Here is a 21,591-nt window from a genome sequence, read left to right as displayed (position 1 = left end):
GGAAGGGTGATGTTATAAAAAACCTTGGTAGAGAAAACATCAGTCTGCTGCCATCCACCCACTGGTGCAACTATAAAGGAAGCCAAGGTCGCAGGGGGACCTGGGGAAAGGGGGGCCTGAGCCGTGGATTCTTCAAACAAACCTTCCAGATGCTTTTCTTCTTCTTTTAATTGACGTGCTTGCATCTGTGCGAACATCCAGTGAGGGATTGGGGGGTTACAGAAGGGAGGAGCTATGCGCCCTCTGAAAGTTTTTCTGGCAGGGGGGCCCAGAACCACTATTGTTACGCCTCTGTAAGTGTGCACATATCTGAGGACTACAACGTTTCAGGACATAATGCCCAATCCAAAATTACTTGTTCCTAGCCCTCACAAAGTGTAATCTGCACAATACAGCACAAAACACACAGCACAGCTTTTCGAAGGGTTAATAAAGGAAAAGATACTGGACTTCATAGCAAATCATAATACTATGAGTTTGTGCTATGATCTTGCCAGACTAACTTAATTTCTTTTTATGAGAAGGTAAGTAGAGACCTCGATTCTGGGATGGCAGTGGATGTGATTTACTTAGACTTTGCTAAAGCATTTGATACAGTGCCACACAAAAGGTTACTGGTTAAACTAAGGAATGTTAGCCTGGAACATAGTATTTGTACCTGGATAGAGAACTGGCTAAAAGATAGACTACAAAGAGTGGTGGTAAATGGAACATTTTCTAATTGGACCAGTGTTGTTAGTGGAGTACCACAGGGCTCTGTACTAGGTCCCTTGCTTTTCAACTTGTTTATTAATGACCTGGAGGTGGGCATTGAAAGTACTGTTTCTATTTTTGCAGATGATACTAAATTGTGCAGAACTGTAGGTTCCATGCAGGATGCTGCCACTTTGCAGAGTGATTTGTCTAAATTGGAAAACTGGGCAGCAAACTGGAAAATGAGGTTAAATGTTGATAAATGCAAGGTTATGCACTTTAGCAAAAATAATATAAATGCAAGTTATACACTAAATGGCAGTGTGTTGGGAGTTTCCTTAAATGAGAAGGATCTAGGGGTCTTTGTAGATAACACGTCTAATTCTGGGCAGTTTCATTCTGTGGCTACTAAAGCAAATAAAGTTCTGTCTTGCATAAAAAAGGGCATTAACTCAAGGGATGAAAACATAATTATGCCTCTTTATAGGTCCCTGGTAAGGCGTCATCTGGAGTATGCAGTGCAGTTTTGGACTCCAGTCCTTAAGAGGGATATAAATGAGCTGGAGAGAGTGCAGAGACGTGCAACTAAATTGGTTAGAGGGATGGAAGACAATTATGAAGGTAGACTGTCAAGGTTGGGGTTGTTTTCTCTGGAAACTTGCGAGGGGACATGATTACACTTTACAAGTACATTAGAGGACATTATAAACAAATAGCAGGGGACCTTTTTACCCATAAAGTGGATCACCGTACCAGAGGCCACCCCTTTAGACTAGAAGAAAAGAACTTTCATTTGAAGCAACGTAGGTGGTTCTTCACAGTCAGGACAGTGAGGTTGTGGAATGCACTGCTGGGTGATGTTGTGATGGCTGATTCAGTTAATGCCTTTAAGAATGGGTTGGATGATTTTTTGGACAGACATAATATCAAGGGCTATTGTGATACTAAGCTCTATAGTTAGTACCTCCTCTGTCGCCTACCCCAAGTCCAGTTCCCTTCTCTGCCCGACTCTATGCTTTTTTTCGCGCTTTGTGCGCATGCACACGCATGCACACTACACAGGCCCCGCGACTGCCAGCCTGCCTAGGGGGCGCCTGCCCAGCGGGGCACGGCACTGCCTGTATGTTATGTTTCCATTTGTATAAACACCACACTGTACTTGTCATAAGCAGGTATAGCCCTCTTCTGCTACTGCATAAGATCTAGCGCGTTGCGTGTGGCGCTACAGGAGTCCTGTGTCTCCGCTATATGGGAGAGCAGGTACACTTTAAAATGGCATGCCTCCACCCAAGGTCAGGACAGGCTGAACTGTAATACCCCTCCCTGGGGACCTCTCTGATCCACAATACACAGTGGAACAGTTGATATGTTTATTTGGCAGGACACTATACCTTTTAATTACAGTGATACAGGTAGACTGCCAGCCAGGAGCAACTTCACTCAAATAAAGCAGCTGGTGATCTCTGGTGAATCCCCACTTATGTGGCAGTTGCTTCAAAGTCCTGAGAAGAACTCCCTTTGGTTTTCCGTGCCTTGAGTAGAGCACACTTTGCTCTTCAGAGCCCTGACAAGGACTCCCTTTACTTCGACACCCTAAAGAGAATGCCCTTTTCTGCCACTGGGGTTCCCTACTAACTTTCCCACACATAGAAACTCTGGGAGCATGCACACTTTGATTGTACTCTGCTGCTTCTCACTCCCAGCAGCCCTTTCTCTCTCCTAGCAGCACTTCCTCTCTCCCTCTTCCTTCCTGTCAGCTCACAGAGTGTGGAGCTCCTCCCCCTCCTTGCACAGAAACAACACAGAGGAGAGACAAGTGTACACAGCTCTCCTACACAGGCAGTAATTTTTGAGCTCCCAATCATATTGTTGTTCCTGGTACTGCTTTGCTATTTTTGAATGATGTGCGAGATAGAGTGGGGCTAGGAGACACACGTGTGTCACCAGCATGCACAGTCAACACACCACATAAAGGGGTATATTTATCAAAGAGTGAAGATAGAGATCACCACAGTCCCCTAGGGTGAAATACCGCCTCTCTCCATTCATTTCTATGGGATTTGTAAAGGATGAACTTTGACTATCACCCATTGATAAATACTCTTTAAAAAATCCCATAGAAATGAATGGAGAGGGGTGGTATTTCACTCTAGCGTGCTGTGTGATCTCTAACTTCAAACTTTGATAAACATACCCCATAGTGTGAGGTGCACCTTTTTGGTAGGAGTACATATGGTTGTGTTAAGATGCAGCATGCAAAAAAAATAGGGCTTTGCACTTAATTTTTGCATATTGCCCTCCTGTTGGTGAGTCTGCAGGTTTACAATTTACAATGGCCAATAGCAGGTTTGCTTGTAGCTACCAGTGTGAATGTATGCTACAATATGGATGTTGTCGTGAACCATATGTTTGTGTGCAGGAAGCTTGTTTAGAATCTGGCAATGTTGGGACTAAAGGCCAGCTTGCATTAAAAGAGAATAAGTAAATGGAGAATATATGACTATTTGAAGAGAGAAGATTATTTTGCCACTGTGCATCTGAGCCTTCTCCATACTGACAGCAGAACTACTGGAAATATTATACCTGACCTGCATATCCATGAACACCTTTCCTTCCTTCCCAAAGTGAGCACTACTGCACTTACTGATGCAGGGGAACCCTGGAGCTAATGTCACCTCAGGACCAGGCAGTAGCATAAAGCTCCTCTCAGTGCCCTGTGTCAATGGCTACAGTTCATGTGCACCCCACACTGAACAAGAAAATACATTGGTTTCTTACAATGCAGACAAATGGGATTTTAATGGGTTTTCTTGAATGTATATTAGGCAGTTCAAGAAATGTAGCAGACAGCACCATCCAGGATTACAATTAAAAAGCCTTTATTTGTAACTTTATGGCTTCTGTCCAGAAGCCATAAAGTTATAAATAAAGGCTTTTTAAAACTGAAAGTTTTATTAAGCAGTTTCATATATGTAACATCACATATGTGGGTATATATAGTATGAAAATAGGAGGAATGGGAAGGGGGGAAAAGAAAAAGAAGGGTGAAGGGAAGGAGGGTAAAGTAAAAAGTCTGTAGATATACAGTAGGAGAAAAACACAAGCAGTTTGGCTGCAGGTCCTGCATTCAAAAAAGAGAGTCCATAAGTGAAAGTGTCCATCATACAGCTATGGCGAGGGTGACTTAGAAGTTTCATCCTTCAATTCGTTGAGGCGTGCCTATGAAGTGAGGGTTCCCCCCTAGTCGGAGTTAGACGTGTAGAGCCAATAATAATTGTGGATCATGTTCGTGGGCCAGCCAGGGTAGCCAAATTGCATCGAAAGCTTCCATGTCTTCTTTAAGCAAATGTGTAAGTTTTTCGTTTGCTGCGATGTACATTATTTTAGCTCTCAAGGTTGCTAAAGAGAGTGTAGGTTTTTTCCATTGGCTAGCAATGATGAGTCTGGCTGCCATTAAGATGTGTTGGCTCAGTTTATGTGCAGCATTGTTAAATTTGTTTGGTTTCTTCCCTAGTAGCAAAGTAGATGGGTCCTTGGGGAATGTGGTATGTAGTACCCTAGAAATGAGGTGAACCACTGAGTCCCAAAATTGCAAAACCGTGGGGCAGGACCACCAAGTGTGTTCCATTGTTCCCTTGGCAGAGCATAACCTGAAGCAGTTTGGATCGCAGGAAGGGTAAATTTTATGGAGACGTGCTGGTACTAGGTACGTTCTATGAAGCAATTTGATAGAAGTCTCTCGAATTGAGACACAGGTACTGCCTTTGTTAGCTGTTAGACTGCATATTGCCCATTGCTTTGTCGTAAGTGATGTTCCCAGGTCAGCTTCCCATTTTAGCATATAGGGGAGTTTTAGGTTATGCTTGTCGGGGTGAATCAGTAATTTGTAAAGAAGGGAAATCAGTCCAGGCGCTAACGGTGATTGCATGCAAAAAGTTTCAAAGCTGGATGCAGTGATCGTTCTGTGTTCATTGTTTTTCAATTTGAGGTTGGCAAAGTGTAGAATTTGGTTTGCTCTATATATTTCTTCAGTGGGTAATTGGTATTTATCCCGAAGTAGTGAAAGTGTCATCAGTCTTCCAAAGCTAGTTAAGGCTAAATAAAGGCTTTTTAATTGTATACCTGGATGGTGCTGTCTGCTACATTTCTTGGATATTTACAGTTGGTTGAAGTGGACACCGTTTGACGTGCACCTGAATAATTCTCAAGAAATTGAAAAACCTGGTGAGTGCTGGCTAATTGCTTTTCTTTGTATAATAGGCAGTAACTACTAAACGGAGGTATTAAGAACTGTAAATAAATAAGGTAATTCATTAGAGAAATGTATTTGGAAATGTATTTAATGTCCCTTTAATAAAGGGGTTAAGACTTTTTCTTCATTTTTAAATGCAGAGTTCTGCCGCTCATAAAAATCACACATCAGTTTACAGGCTTATGTCTCCAGTTCAGATAAGAATTGGGTACAGAATAAAATCTGATAATCTTGTACTTGGTGGCATTCCAGCAAATAGCTATATTATTATATTTACAGTCTTTAAAATAAGAAAGCTTTTTCCTAACCTGATTTACTGAGCTTGATACGCTTGCTTGGCTTTTTCTTTTTCGAAGCATTTAATCTGGATATCTGTTTTAATATGTTTCTTAAGAGCAGCAACGTTTTTCTCCACCATTCTTTGTACAGTATTAATAATAATATACAAAATAGGTTCCTGCATCATTTCCTGACATAGTGTTTGCCTACTGTATCAATTATTAGCAAAGCCATCTAAATAAATCGTACCTAAACATCTAAAGTATAAAGTGAGTTTGAGCATTCATTTAAAGGGGAGAAGAATATTAAGATGTTTTCAACAGATATAATCATTTTTCAGAGTTTAACATGGTAGTCCCAGTATTATATATTCAAGAAAAGCAAAGTTTTAGATATGTAAATGTGGATATATGTACTATATGTAATTTTTAAGTCTAGAAGACAAATAAGCACAATATGATCATTCCAGTCAAGAGTGTTGATTTCCAAGTTTGAATTATGTAAAAGGCATAAAATATAAGAACATTTATTTTCAAAAACATACTCTTTAAAGAGTAAAATGTCTTCTGTATATAACAATAGACATACATTCTGCACAAAAAACATTTTAACATATCTGAAGCTGAAATTGTATGCAATGTCTCAAAATGTTATATGATAGCCAAGGCACAGCTCAAATGCAAACACTTCAACTCTGAGAAACAAACTTCATCAATATTTCATGGTTATGTGTTGAAGTAGGGGTTTAATACTTCTTTTATTGGAAAAAGTAATTTAAAGACATGATCTAGGTCTGTAAAGAGACAGTAGATGGAGGATTTTTCCATTCACTGGTTAGGCAAACCAGGAAACTAGGAGTCTCCTATTGGGCATGGGTGTCAAGTGGGTTCCCTAGTCCAGAGACTTGAAGGGATTGAGCGAGCACAGATCTGGGGATTATATATATGCACCTGTGAACAGCTGAGATGATTATACTTACTTGAAAACTAGAGGATAGCAAGCATCGAATCAGGTACCTACCTGTAGTAGATATTCTGCAGAGAAGTGCAAAAAAAGGGACACATGCTTCCCTCCTGTATATCTACTACTGTTTTGACGGTTTTGTAAAATAACCCTTTGGAGAAGCTGCAGACAAATGTATTATGGTATTAAGGCACTGGGCACAATTTCCTTTTATTTCTTTGTGCAGGTACCTACCTGTCCACTCAAATGGAATACAGGTACAGTCACACTGGTTCAAAACCAGCCAGTACAGTATGTTACCCAGAGTTTTAAATGCAATAGATTCTGCCAGACATATTGTATTGACTCTAGGATGGCCGTGGATGTGATCTACACATAATGGAACATAATATTTGTACTTGGATAGGACTGGCTGAAGGACAGATTACAAAATGTGGTGGTACCACTGAAGTTTGTGTTTGGTCCTTTGGACTGGACCAGTGGGACAACAGGGAAAAACCTGGTAATGCCATCATGGGCATGGTGACCCAGACCTGCACCCAGCCTTGCCTCCACCTCAGATACAACAAGATGAGATAAGGTATGCATGGGGTGGGCAGAGGGGGGAGTTATGGCTGGGGGGTCCCAGAGGTGGAGGGGTGTTGTGGTTGTGGTGGGGGGGGGCAGAAGCAGAGGGTTTTTTTTTGGCAAGGGTGGAGGCCGGGGGGATGCAGGCCCCTGAGGCAACAGCTCCAGTGGCCAAAAGACCCCCCCAGTCTTGGTTTTTGTAATGATACTAAATTGAGCAAAATTACAAGTTCCATGCAGAGAGATATGACTGAATTGAAGAATTAGGCAGCAAACTAGCAGATGAGTTTTAATCTTGGTAAATGCAGGGTTATGCAAAATAACAAAAATGCTAGTTATACACTAAAAAGAACAGAATCTAGTTTTTTCCTTTTAAGTTTTTTCTTAAATAAAATACCATTCAAGTTGTGAGTTCATTCGAGATATACAAACCTCAAACAGAAAACCTCTAAATGTACAGGTTTACAAGCCTCACATTAAATAAGTGTCAGTCATGCTTTTCTGTCTTATTTTCTATTTTTATTTTGTTCATAACTCCCCCACCCATTGCCTTTTGTATATTTGTTTGATAAAAAGTCACACTAATTCATAATGTCTTCATTATTCTTCATTTAATTATTTCCAGTTTAAATTTATACTGCTGCCAAACATACAAAAAAATGGCTTTGAGACAAATTGTTTCATGGTCGAATAAACAACGCTTGTCAACACCTTTATGGCACATTTCTTCTAACATTGATTAAAAGAATAACATCCTGATTAAAAGCCTCATTTCTACTTAGGCAACTAAGCTACTTTATGTTTTTCAGAAAGTTTTGTATATATCAATATTGGCCTGTTTTTATTTTAATTGCCGTCTCCAGTTACAATATAATTGTTTTACTCCATAATTTATATTTATTGTATTTGAGACTTTGTGATGATTAGCATTTATTTTTCCCACTCAAGTTGGCAGCATCATGGTGAGTACAAATGCTTCTTTACTGCCATGAAGTTTCAGCCTCCTTAAGAAATAAGGCCTATTATTACAATACTAAAAAAACAGACACTGGGTCTCAAAATGAGTGAAGCTACTAATGAAGGCTAATATGTTCTAGGATTAGAAGTGTACCACAAAATGTGCCAGGAAAATATGCAGTTATAATATACAAAGTTGTGATTCTGAAGGAACAACTGTGGTTATGGTAATACAACAGCAAACAATGAACATTTAGGGGCGAATTTACATAGGGTCGAATTTTAATCCATTGATCAAAGGATTTTCCTTCGATCAGAAATTGCCTAGAAAGCCTATGGGGACCTTCGGTAGGTTTTAGATGGCGAAGTAGGGGGTCGAAGTTTTTTTTAAAGAGACAGTACTTCGATTATCGAATAGTCGAACGATTTTTAGTTCGAATCGTTCGATTTGAAGTCGTAGTCGAAGGTAGCCAATTCGATGGTCGAAGAAGCCAAAAAATCATTCGAAATTCAAACTTTTTTTTTATTCTATTAATTCACTCGAACTAAGTAAATGTGCTCCTTAGCATTTATTGTAATTAGCATCTTAACGGTTGCTATATGTTGCTAGACTAGGAACAAACAAATAGTTGATTAGAAATAACAGTAGAATAATAAATACAGGTATCGGGCCTATTATACATAATGCTCAGGACCTGGGCTTTCCAAATAATAGGACTTTTCCTTAATTAGGATCTCAACAGTTTGTCTGCTAAAAATCATTTAAACATTAGGATTGTTTTGATTCCACTAACAATTAATTATGACTTGAGATTAAGTACAAAGTACTGTTTTTTTTTATTACAGAGATAATGAAATCATCTTTAACAACGTGAATTATTTGATTATAATGGAAAGTATGGCTTTCCCATAATTTGGATCTTTCTGGATAATGGGATTTCAGATAACAGATTTCATACCTGAATTTGGTTCAGCCTAAGTATAATTCAGTAGATACAGATGGATATGAGTAAATGTATCATCCTCACTCACAAAGGTTTCTGGGGTTTTACACATACACAGACACTCTGGGGCAGATTTATCAGTCGAAGTCGAAGGTTGAATTGAAAATTTGAAAAAATATTAGAATTTCGAGCTCATTTTTGTGTACTTCAACTAGGGAATAGTTCAAATTCGATTCGAATTTGAAAAAAAATTGAAAATTAGAATATCGAAATTTATCATGTACTGTCTCTTTAAAACTTCGACTTCGACCATCTAAAACCTGCCGAATTGCTGTTTTAGCCTATGGAGGACCTCCTAGAACCTATTTGGGGTCAATTGGTGGACTTTGAGAAATCAAAGTTTTTTTGGGAAAAACTTTGATTCGAACTCGATCGAATTCGCTATTACTTTGATTCGTACAATTCTAATTTGATCTAAAACTGACCTATTCGGCCAAAAAAAACTTCGATTTTTTTTTAATATATTTTGGTTGGTCTTTTTGAATTCGAATTTTGACGTTTTTTTCCAATTCAAAATTGGACCCTTGATAAATCTGCCCCTGTGTATTCTGTCAACCTATACCCTTACTGGATAACAGAGCGACAGTCCGCACATTCTCTAAATAATTCCTTGGTGGGGTGCAGGGATGTGCAATCTACCCTGACTATCATATGTTTAAAGTATTAACAGGCAAAAGCTTACTCCAGTATTGGTAAACCGTAGCAACAATCAGTATGTAATATTTATTTGACCTCCCACAAACATTTTGCCTTTTATTACATTATTTGATGGATCCCTAACTTAGAAAAGTCCCTAACTTGCAGCTAACTCATTTATTTTACATAAAGAGCTCTGAAAGAATAATTCAACAGAGACAAGTCTCTGTCCCTTTCAGTGGATTTCATGGCATCATACAAAAGCTACTTCCTGTCTGTAGGGACCTATAGGATTGCTATGCCCCTATAGAGTTAATACCCTACCTTTTCCTTTTTCTCTTTTGTTATTGGGCATAAGCCCTTGTAACAGTTCACATATTACACCAAAAGCTACTTGCCAAGAGTGTAGTGACACTAGGAGGGACTTCCCCGTTGGCTCCTGGTGTCTGTGCAGCTAAGTGTTCCCATTGAGCCTGGGATCACCAAGGCCCCAGTGAAGCCTTTTTGCCCCAAAGGGACAGCACCTTTGGAGAATAAGTCGGGGACCAGGAAATCCCGTGAACGAGGTTAGCTATCATAGGGCAGATCTTTAATAGACTCTCTAGGAGAGTGAGATAGACAGCTTTATATAGCATGAGCAGCTGTGTGCTCCATCAAGGATAGTAGCAGGGAGTAGCTTCCCAAAGGCTTCTTGTTTACCTTTTTTAGTGCAGGGACCCAGTGGATAGGGTGTTAGGCTTTAGACTTCGTCTCCCTAACTACTCCACTGGTGATCCCGAGCCCCACAGAGGTATATCTGTCTTCTGGGAATTGATGTACACTTGACTACTATGCCTTATGGGAGTCTTCATTGTGCTGTATCATCTTCTGCTATCCTCCCTCCTCTGTGATATCCTACATCGGCCTCTTCTCCTGCGTGAGTAAACCTGTGGTCATTTTGCTTTCTACAATTAACCATCCACTTTGTAAGAACCTCCTGGCGTCCAATCAATCTATTTTTATATACAGTAGCCTGTGTGTTGTAGTTGCACTACACCAATCTAATGTAACCCATGCTCATTACCATTTAGCTGGACATTAACTATCTGTGGTCTGGATAGCCCAGATTAGCGTTACATGTCTAACATATAATAATGCTTACAAATTACCTGCTGCAAAGGTGACTTTTTGACCCTAATATATATTGGTATTGGTAAACAACAGCAAATAGAGACACTTCTACCATTAAATAATTGCCCCTTATATTAGGCTGTTGTTTGTTAATCTCCATATAAGACCCAAAGTCCAGAACCCCAGCCAGTATGTCTATATAAACTGGTACCCAGGACTGTTAAGAGTTACTGTATATAACCATTGTTTTGCTCTCTCAATGTACAGAAAATGTAAGAAGAACATTAAAATGTGGCAGCTATCATTAAGATATATAGCTGAAACAATTGCCCTCATCACAATATTGTAATGTAAGTAAAATGTTTTTACGGATTCCTTTCCCTGTTTTATATTATGCATATAAACATTTTCTCATTATTCTACACCGGCTCATACATTGAGCCTGAACATTAGTCTGTAACTCCAAAAGTAGCAGAGAAAACTGCTTTCACAGCACGTCATTATCGATCAATTGCTCTGACTTCCAAAGTCATTTTGAGCACTTTTACTGCACACAAAATAATTCGCACAGGAAAGTGCATTTGTTTATTTTTATCATCTTTTCTTACACATTTTTTTTTTCAAAGATGATGCAGATTCTGCAGATGTTGTTGTAAAGAATATCCTAGCAATAAAGAAAAATGGAAAGACTGTAGAAAAGTTAATGTGTGCAAAAAGCAAGCAGGAGAAGAATGGAAGGGAAACTGCAGTGTGTGCGTGATAGGAGACAGGAATATAAACCAGTTCAAATCTGTTCATCAAAAGTAAGGGAACTTTAAATAATGCTACTCTGCATAACTGAGCAGCAGGTTCCCGGCCAGTCTATGCTATTTTCTAATTGTAAGCCAAACCTGTGAATTTTGCCTGTTTTGGGATTGTCTATCAAAGGTAAACTGGATCTGGAACTGAAGGGTCATTTATGAACACAGCCACAAGTGCAGTTGCTAAAATGGATGTAAATGTGGTGGTTATTTACACAATTCATTTACCTGTTGAATCTCACACAAGTGCACCTATTGATGCTGTGGAACCCATAAGTGTAGCAGACCTGAACTAAATGAATTAAGGTAATTTTAATGCCGATCACAGGAAGTGATACATCCAATTTGCTATCTCATACACAAGCAATTAAATTGCAGAGGCAACTCCTGCTTTGGCCCCAATAATGCTGGAATTATGTGGAAAAGGGATGTATTTGCATCAAAAATGGGGCTTGTATTATTGTGTGTTTTACACCAGATAAAAATGCATTTACATTCAGGGATTATTTATCAAAGGTTGAGTTGATTTTTACCGAAAAAATCAAGTTTTGGTATTTTTTCAGCCAAAACCAGAATTTCCGAGACTTATGATACCGCAAAGCTGGAAATAGCTCGAATGTAACACCAGCTAAAACCTCTCTCTCAAATAGGCCCTCAATCATTTTCAGATTACCTTTTGTTAGCTCAGAGGCTCTGCAGATCTCGCTCTCAGATGTGAGTCTCTGATTCCACACACTATTCTGTCTCTTACGAGAGAGTCTCGTTTATCCCCAAATTCACATGTGGATGCAAGTAGTTTCAGTTCTGCGGCATATGTGTCAATATTTTCCCCAGGCTCCTGGTTCCTTGAAAAGAATGTGTATCTTTCCACAGTTTCATTCTTTTTTGGATCACAGTATTTATCAAATGCCTGGATTATGTATTTCAGAGTAAGACTATCATCTCTGCCACTTGTTACGCATAAGGTCTGTGAGATTTCTCTGCCCTTTTCCTTTTCTCATCACTGGGTGCTACTGTGAGATCCACATATAGGCCAAACTCCTCTTCCCAGTGTTTCCAAGCTTGTGATAGGTTGGAAGCATTTACATTAAGTCTCTCAGGAGGTTTCAGTCCACTCTCCATATTGTAGGAATATTAGCAGTGATTGTTACTCGCAGTTATAGCTGTACCTCCAGCCACAGCTTCTGGATGCTGCTTTACTTTCACTTTCACTCCTACTGATTCCAGTCAGCTTTTCACTCCAAGGTTCAGTTCCCTGCTGCCACCATGTTATGAAGGGAGACTTACATCAATGAGGTACACACTCAGGATCTTGTAGCACAGACTTTATTAGTTGATCCCAAGAGAAACCATTAGCTGCTGCATACACGGTCTGTAACTACCAACAAGTATATCCCGATAACCCTTGCGCAAGTCAAAACAGTGAGACCTCTAGTGGCCACTTGTAGCATATCATATTGCTACACCTTGAACCATTTGAAGATGTTTGTAGCCTTCATGATGTTCAAGTTTTTTTTGGTGGGTTTCGATCGAAAACTTGATTAATTTGTGTATTCGAGTTTTTCACCCAGACTACACTCATTAGAGTTTCTTCATATATTAGAAAACATTTGAGTTGTGAGTTTATTCGAGGTATAAAAAACCTCACAAACCTCTAAAACTCGACCTTTGATAAATAACCCCCTCAATGTTAATAGAACATGCTAGATGTTAAGGCAAACTTGGAAGTAACCATGGAAGTGTCAGTTCAAGGTCTCTCAAGTTTATTTCTGAAAGCAACTATAAGACAAAACTATTTATCAGTAGCGTGTTGTTTTTATGGATGAGGATCTGCAGTCTGACATGACCATGCCAATGCCAAGTGATGGCTAGAGTAGGTAAAGGAAACCTGTTTTGTCACTGTCTCTTTGAACCCACATGACCTCACACCTAGAATTGCTGATTACTCACAGTGTCTTCCTATGGCCTGGATTGAGTGAAATGACAAGGTCTCCTAAAAGATAACTAGGCGGTTGTCCCACAGAGTTGCTACCACCCTCTGCAACTTCTGGTGTGTCCAACACTACATTGCCCTGCTTCAACTTGTCCCAGCTAGCCTATCCAAAACAGGAGCTCCAACTGGGCCTGGGCTAAGAAAGTACCTACTGCAAGTGTCTGAACTGTCACCAGTTGCCAATTGGCTAAAGATGCTCATTTTCCACTCTCTGTTTTGGTTACATGGCCTTTCCTGGGGGATTCCTATTCACAGTCAGCACCAGGGGTTACTGTCATTGTTCTAGTGGAACTGTATATTTGATTTCTAAAATATAGTTAATGTCCTTAATAAATTGGTTCATATTTGAAGATAGAAAAGCAGAGCACCAGTACCAGGTTTTATGAGGGTAACAAAAGGCTTTTCATCAATGCCTGTGATTAATTTATGTGAAGAATAAAACAAATCAACAATGCCACTTGCTGATTTACCATTAAAATGTAATGAAGGATCCCGGCTGCCCCTGAACTTGTTGTAAAGTGTTATTTGGTTTATTCAGATCCTGTTTTAGTTGTAATGTTTGATATGTACAATTATAGAATTATGTATTCAGTATTGTAAAATATGTAATCAATCAAGTAGTTTGATGACCATTAAAGCACAAGGCCAAATGATTTCCAAAAAGTCACGAGACTTGAAGATGTCTTCTAATATTCTCATCATTTAGTATGGGGTACATATATAATGAATCCTTACCGGAGGCAAAACAATCCTATTAGATGTAATTAATGTTTAAATAATATTTTAGTGAACTTAAGGTATGGAGATCCAAATTAAAGAAAGACCCCTTATCCAGAAAACCCCAGGTCCCAAGCATTCTGGATAACAGATCCGATACCTGTACATGCCTCTCAACTGCCCTGTAGTCTGCAAAATGGCAGTTTATAGGTGATGACCCAAGCAATTATGTAACAAAAAGCAAAATAGAACTGTCATACAACAATATGTTTTCACTGTGTAATGTGACCCGTTTCTGACCATTTGTTTATCAGTTAATTTTTTTCCTTTGCACAATAAAATATTCTAATTAAATAATTCATTTTTATAAAATCTGTTGCTTTTCCAGCAAGGGTTAATTGCAAAGGAACTGCATGTTTTTGTTAAAATCCACAAGACACCTTTTAGCAGAATGCTATATTACTGAATGAGTGTGTTTATTATTGGCAAGTCAGAGAAAAATAAAAGATTGTAATGGAGTCATACCAAAAATACTACTTGTTATGTATAAGCTATTATTGTAAGACACTTTGCTGGCAGTCAGGCCCATCAGGCAGTTCAGCTTCCATTTTCTATAAATACATTTCCATACTAGCTGGATAATCTATGTAATAAGCTTCCAGCCTGGAGGTAGCTGCAGTATAGAGCAGAAAATAGAGGTGCCAGTCTGCTGTGTGTGTGTGTCTATGTTTTGTGCCTGTAACTATCAGGAAAGAGGAAGCAGTGACTAAATGTTAGACCCCCAAACAAGTATGAAGAGTACAGAGGCAGTTATTTTCCCCATAGCAATGCTGGCAATACATGCAGCAATAAATTATACAGTTCCGGCACTCTGCAGGCAAATTGCTTGATTGCTGGTGTATGTGTGGTCCCCATTGGCAAGAGATTTTGATGCTTAAAGGTAAACTATACCCGAACAATGTAAGTCTCTAAAAAAATATATCACATATGCAAAACACTGCTTCTTCTAAATAGACCATTTGCATAAATATATACTCTTTTAATAGGATGTGCCATTGGGTAATGCTAAATAGAAAATTGCTATTTTAAGTAATAAGGGCCGCCCCCTGGAATCTAACATTTCACTGTGCACACAAACAAACCAATGGCACACATTCATGTTAAGTCATATGAGCCAATTAATGGACAAAAAATGGTATTTTGCTACCACACTTTTTGCTGTTGCAGTTAGAGCTGAACTATTTCTGGTCATGTGATCTCTGAGGGTGTAAACAGACTATTAATAAATGGTGGTGCAAGGCAAAAGATGTGATATGTATATATATATTCCAGTTTGGTAAAATGATTTAATAGGCCACTTAACATGATATCTGCTGGTTAAGTTTTCATTCTGAGGGGTATAGTTTTTCTTTTAAGCTGTAATGCAACCCACTTTTTGCAGAGGGTCCAGTAACTTACTGCTATTAAACAGTGAATGAATAGTCAGCTCTAGTCAACTAAAAAGAAAGAGAACCATAGCTGGGAAGGCTGTGCATACAGTATAATTTGTATTGATGATCTACACATACATTTGCAAAACTCACAGCTGAACAACTAAGGTTTTTTTTCAGTAAAGCTTAATTGGGAACAAAAACCAAACTGCACAAGGAACACAGACATCTTTATTGTGATTGATCACTAAAACCCGCACTCAGTTATAATGCTTTAAGAGCTAACCAAATAGTTTTTCAGTTACAGGAGAAAATCCATAATGGGTAAATTAGTTTAGTAAAATGATGATAAATTAGGAAATAGTAACAAATCACTGTTACTAATTCAATCTGCATGTTGCAAGATTTAACGCTACAATAGCACCATAGCAGAACAGTAATAAGCCTGTCACCTGAATCTTTTTTTTTAACATCAACTATAGCTTGTATGGATAAATGCTTGGAAAGCATATCGCTTTTTTTTAACCAATCATCCTACCCTGTGAGCTTTTTTTTTCTCCTAACAAGGGACTTAAAGCGTAAGCTGAAAACAACTATTGTGGAGGTTCATAAAACTTTGCAGTCAAATGTGAGCATTGATTTGCCATTAATAGAGACATGCTGACATTTGTATGTGACCAGCAGAATCAATCAGTGTTCATTCTATGCAGCTTTGAGCAAAAGCCTTTATTGATCTAACAGGAGAATTCTATAAAAAGTCAAAACGGCTTCATTATGTGCATTATACTGTACACCTCCTGTGGCGTAAACATGGAAAATAAATGCTGTACTAACACAACACACTGGGCAAATTCAGTAAATGCCGTGTATTCAACACACGCAACATTTTGTTAGATGCAGTGGCTTACAGCCAAAAAGCTCCATTGCAAAAGTATATATTAATACCACTCAAAGGCAGCCATAATACAACAATATACTGTATTTATTAAAGAACAAATACTTGCTGCATTAAGAAATATCTACTGCTTTTTCAAAAACAAGGCCATTCCTTGAGCAGCTTTGTACTGCACTACCAATTAGGATATCAGGGAGTAACAGAGTTCTAGACTGTTAGTTTCTGTGTTCTTTTAATAACTGCCATTGGACGTTGCTTCACTGCAATACTAAGTTTAAAAGGGCCCCATCCAGATAGGGATATTACAGCTGGGTAACAACCATTTTCATGTCCACAGGTATAATAAGTGGTATGTGAATACATGTTTGTGTATTGTTGTCCAGAAATCCACTTTAAAGAGATCTAAACCCCCAAAAATTATTTGATGCATTCTTGCACAGCGTGCACTTACTATTTATATAAAATTTATTTTTCAAGTGTTTTTAGATATTAGCACTTTCATACTGCTAATACAATGTCTTTGGCTTAATAGCTTTCTTTGAAAGTCATTCAGCAACACTAGGGTTAACTGACTATACAGGAAATGCATAGAAAGTGCACTAAGAGTTAGGACCCATGACAATTTTGGGAGAAATTTGCCATGTTTTTTTTTTATACCGAATATGGCCACAGTATTTCCTGTTCCTGTTTGCTTTATTCACTCTTCAGTACCAACAACTTTCACAGTTTAACTTAGGAAGCACTGCCACCTAGTGGCCAAACTAATTATACATTTACTATTTAACGATTCAATTTTACAAGATGGCATAATTTCCAGCAATCAGTATCAAAACAATACATAGTAACAGTCATTTAGTTGAAAAAAGATACAAGTTCAAACTTTTAAGTCTATATATATATATATATATATATATATATATATATATATATATATATATATATAACCTGCCTAACTGCTAGTTGATCAAGAGGAAGGAAAAAAAAACATTTGAAGCCTCTCCAATTTGCCTCAGAGGGGAAGAAAAATCCTTCCTGACTCCAAGATGGTAATCGGACTAGTCCCTGGATCAACTTGTACTAAAAGCTATCTTTCATAGCCCTGTATTCCTTTATTTGCTAAAAAGCCATCCAACCCCTTATTAAAGCTATCTAATGTATCAGCCAGTACGACTGATTCAGGGAGAGAATTTCACATCTTCGCACTGTAAAAAATCCCATCATGAATATTTAGATAGCACCTCCTTTCTTGTAATCAGAATGGGTGCCCTCTTGACCGCTGGAAGGACCTACTGTTAAATAGAGAATTAGAGAGATTATTGTAAAATCCCCTTATATATTTACACATAGTTGTCATATCCCCCTCAACCGCCTCTTCCCCAGCATGAACAACCCCAATACGGCCAGTCTTTCCTCATAGCTGAAATTTCCCATTCCTTTTACCAGCTAAGTTGCCCTTCTCTGGACCCTCTCTAATTTAATAATGTCCCATTTGAGGACTGGAGACCAAGGGGATTATTTATCAAAATCCGAAACTGTACGGCATATTCTAGATGGAGCCTTAATAGCGCTCTGTACAATGGAAACGCCTCCTGTGAATCCATGCCCCTTTTAATACAGCTCAAGCCCTTGTTTGCCTTTAAACAGCTGACTGGCATGGCTTGCCAGTCTACAAGGACTCCAAGGTCCATTCCCATTATGGATTAGCCTAGTACAGTCCCATTAAGGGCATAAGTGGCTTGGATATTTTTACATCCCAGGCGCATGACATTTATCAACATTGAATCTCATCTGCCACTTAGTTGCCCAGATTGCCAGTTTGTCAAGATCCTGCTTCAAGAATGTTGCACCCTGGATGGAATTAATTAGGCTGCATAGTTTTGTGTCATCTGCAAACACTGGTACAATGTCCTCCCCATAATTGTTAATGAACAAGTTAAATAAAGTGAGCCCAATACCGAGCCCTGAGGGACTCCACTTAGAACTTTACCTCAAGTAGAAAATGTACCATTAACATGGAATTTGTACCTGCATAGAGAACTGGCTAAAAGATAGACTACAAAGAGTGGTGGTAAATGGAACATTTTCTAATTGGACCAGTGTTGTTAGTGGAGTACCGCAGGGCTCTGTACTAGGTCCCTTGCTTTTCAACTTGTTTATTAATGACCTGGAGGTGGGCATTGAAAGTACTGTTTCTATTTTTGCAGGTGATACCAAATTGTGCAGAACTATAGGTTCCATGCAAGATGCTGCCACTTTGCAGAGTGTGTTCTTAGCAGAAAAAACAATGCCCCAATCTATGCTCTGAAGGGCAGCCCTTACGGTGCTATAATTAGCTTTTCTGAATTTTTTTATTGCCCCAGTGTATGTTTGTTTTTTGCACCTGACATTAAATGAGATCACATTATGGTCACTATTTCCAAGGGATTCAATAACATGCACATTTGCTATCATTTCTGGGTCATCAGAGATCACTAGATCCAGTGTAGCATTTTTTCTGGCTCCGCAACAACCTGTACCATAAAATTGTCATGCAACAAGTTTATAAGCTTGTTCTCAGTAACTGTCCTGGCAGTACTGATGCTCCGGTCAATATCTGGGTAATTAAAATCCCCCATTATTATTAATTTCCTAAACTGGCAGCCTTTTCTATACACATCAGGAGCTTAGCATCCTCCTTTTCACTTACATTAGGAGGTCTATAGCATACCCCACTCACTCCACCCACAAGGCTTCAGCCCCCTCATTTTCTAAAATCACCTGCTATATTAGCATTTAAATCCTGAGTAATAAACAGACATACCACTCCTTCTTTTCTTTTGCCTCTGTCCCTCCACAACAAAGTGTAGCCACTGATATTAACTGTTTAGTCATGCGACTCATTCAGCCATGTTTCAGCCACATCAATTACATCATATTTTCCTTCCAGGGCCAGCACCTCCAGCTCTCCCATTTTACCATTTAAAAACATACACTTAATACTGGAACCAGCATGAGAATTTTGTAAATATAAATGTGGTCCTCCCAGTACCCCCAACCAAATCTCCTCCCCCATTTTCCCTATGCCCACTACCTCATCTAACCTATCTTTCACGGAATCCTTTACTGCACCCCCCATGCCTAGTTTAAAATCTCCTCCAACCCTCTAGTCATTTTCTCTCCCAAAACAGCCACAACATCATCATTGAGGTGTAGCCCATCCCTGACAAAGAGCCTGTAGCCGTATGAGAAAAGTCCTTTCTCCAAAAACCCACAGCCCTTCTCTCTACACCAATCTCTCAGCCACGCAATATCTGTGTATGATTCTTTAGACACAAGTCTGTTCTGCATACTGACACATACCAAAGTGGGAACCCTGGAATTACCTCCATCTTGAAGGTGGCTGTAATTCCAGGGACCCCTGCGTCAATAGGTGCATTTTTATTTTTCAGAACAGGAGGCAGCCCAAACACACCAGATATACAATTTACTTAGCACTTTACATTCACTTATAACAAGCACGGGTGTTACAATAATTGAACAAACTAGGGTTACAGAATAAAAAAGGGATCAGAGGCCCTGCTAACAAGAGCTTACAATCTACAGGGTAAGGGACCTCTTGAAATATAAGGAAGATAAAAACAATTAGTTATTTATGAGCTGATGTTGTCGTTAACTGATCTTTAGGGAGCTGAACGTTTGGAAGGAGTGGGAGAGGTTGCAATCAAATAGTATATAGTGGGTCTGTCTTAAGCACCATTGTGTGGCCTGCCAGTCTGCACATAAGTTTGCCTATTGGCACTAATAAACCCTGGAGCTACCACCACCTCAAGGGTATTCCCATAGCATTCAAATAATCAGGGTCAGATATAACTGTGATGCCTAGCACTGACCATTCAGACTGCAAGCACCATTGGACACCATGTATCATATGCAATTGTACCATGCACACAGTACTATCACAGCAGCAATTATGGGAATAAAATGCTGCATTACAGGTAAATTGCATCCTAAATTGCACTATGCACAATGCAATCTATCATCATTTTGGCTGCATATATTGCATACTGGCAAGGTATATATTTAAAAAAAATCTTTAGTGTTTGGATTTGTCCCTTTTAGCACTAGGTGTCAAAATTACACCTGCACTTGATTATTTTGCTAGTGCACCTGTTGACAAAGGCCACCTTGGGTACTGCGCAAGTACCAAGATATACAGAGTGCAACTATTTGGAAGTGCAAGGTGCACCTTTTTGGATAGCTAATGAACTGATTTTGTTGATAGCCTGCACTAAAACAGCCAGGAAAATGCATGGCAATAAAATCATATCCACACATAAGGTACAATATGGAAAAAGAAATTCATTTTTGTAGCAGTAGGAACTGAAACGACAATGACCAATTCAAATCTCCAGTTGCTTTATAACACAGGAATGATTTTAATGAAGTAATGTTTATATCCACAACTGATGCCAACATATAGAATATTCCACATATGCAGAGAGAAATATTTCAGCTTCGCATTCCGAGTGCCTGTTGGATGTTTATTTTTCCCGCAGCCCAGAAATCTCTCAGTGGGATTAATACTGTAGCTGAAAAAGTAAAGCGATACATTTACTGCATTTTATTTATAAGGCCTTGGATCACATTTCATTCTTTTGTATTGCAGGCAATCAAATAGAGGTTGCTACACATCACTGCTTACCAGGGCTGTTTGGCCTTGAGGCACTCTTATCTGAGACATACAGCATAAGCACCCATTGGAAAACATTAAATAAATCATATTTCTACTTTGCTATTTTGTCTCTTTTTTTCTATATATTTATATTTAAAGTAGTTTTTTTTTTTTATCCCTGCTAACCAGCAGCTCCTGAAGTCCATACAAACACTGGCCACTCGTTGCTGGGCACTGCAACACGCTAGCAACAATGCACATAGCCAGCTTAGGACAACCCCTGCCCACAACAGACCCTTCATGGATAGAAGTCACCAGACTCCTATAATGGAGGCACCTTCATTATTTTGTGTAGCAAAGAAAGATGGAAAGAATCATTTATAAATTACCTGGATGCAAGCAAGATCGCACCTTTTATTGCTCATTTAGAGAGGTAATCTATTGCAAGGTGCTACGCACAGCTCAAGGCGGCCCTGTCCTTGCCATATTCTCTCTGTGGATGCTCATCCACAGGCAGGGTGCACAGTACAAAAAAACATGGTTGCACATTTTACCCTTGTTCTTGTGCATGAGAAATGACCCCTGGTGACACTTTGATTTCAGGGGTTGCCAACCTGCAGTATCCAGTTGGATAACTATTGTTA

The sequence above is a fragment of the Xenopus laevis genome, chromosome 4L (assembly GCF_017654675.1).
Source record: "Xenopus laevis strain J_2021 chromosome 4L, Xenopus_laevis_v10.1, whole genome shotgun sequence".
Classification (NCBI taxonomy): Eukaryota; Metazoa; Chordata; class Amphibia; order Anura; family Pipidae; genus Xenopus; species Xenopus laevis.
This window is presented reverse-complemented; position numbering follows the sequence as displayed.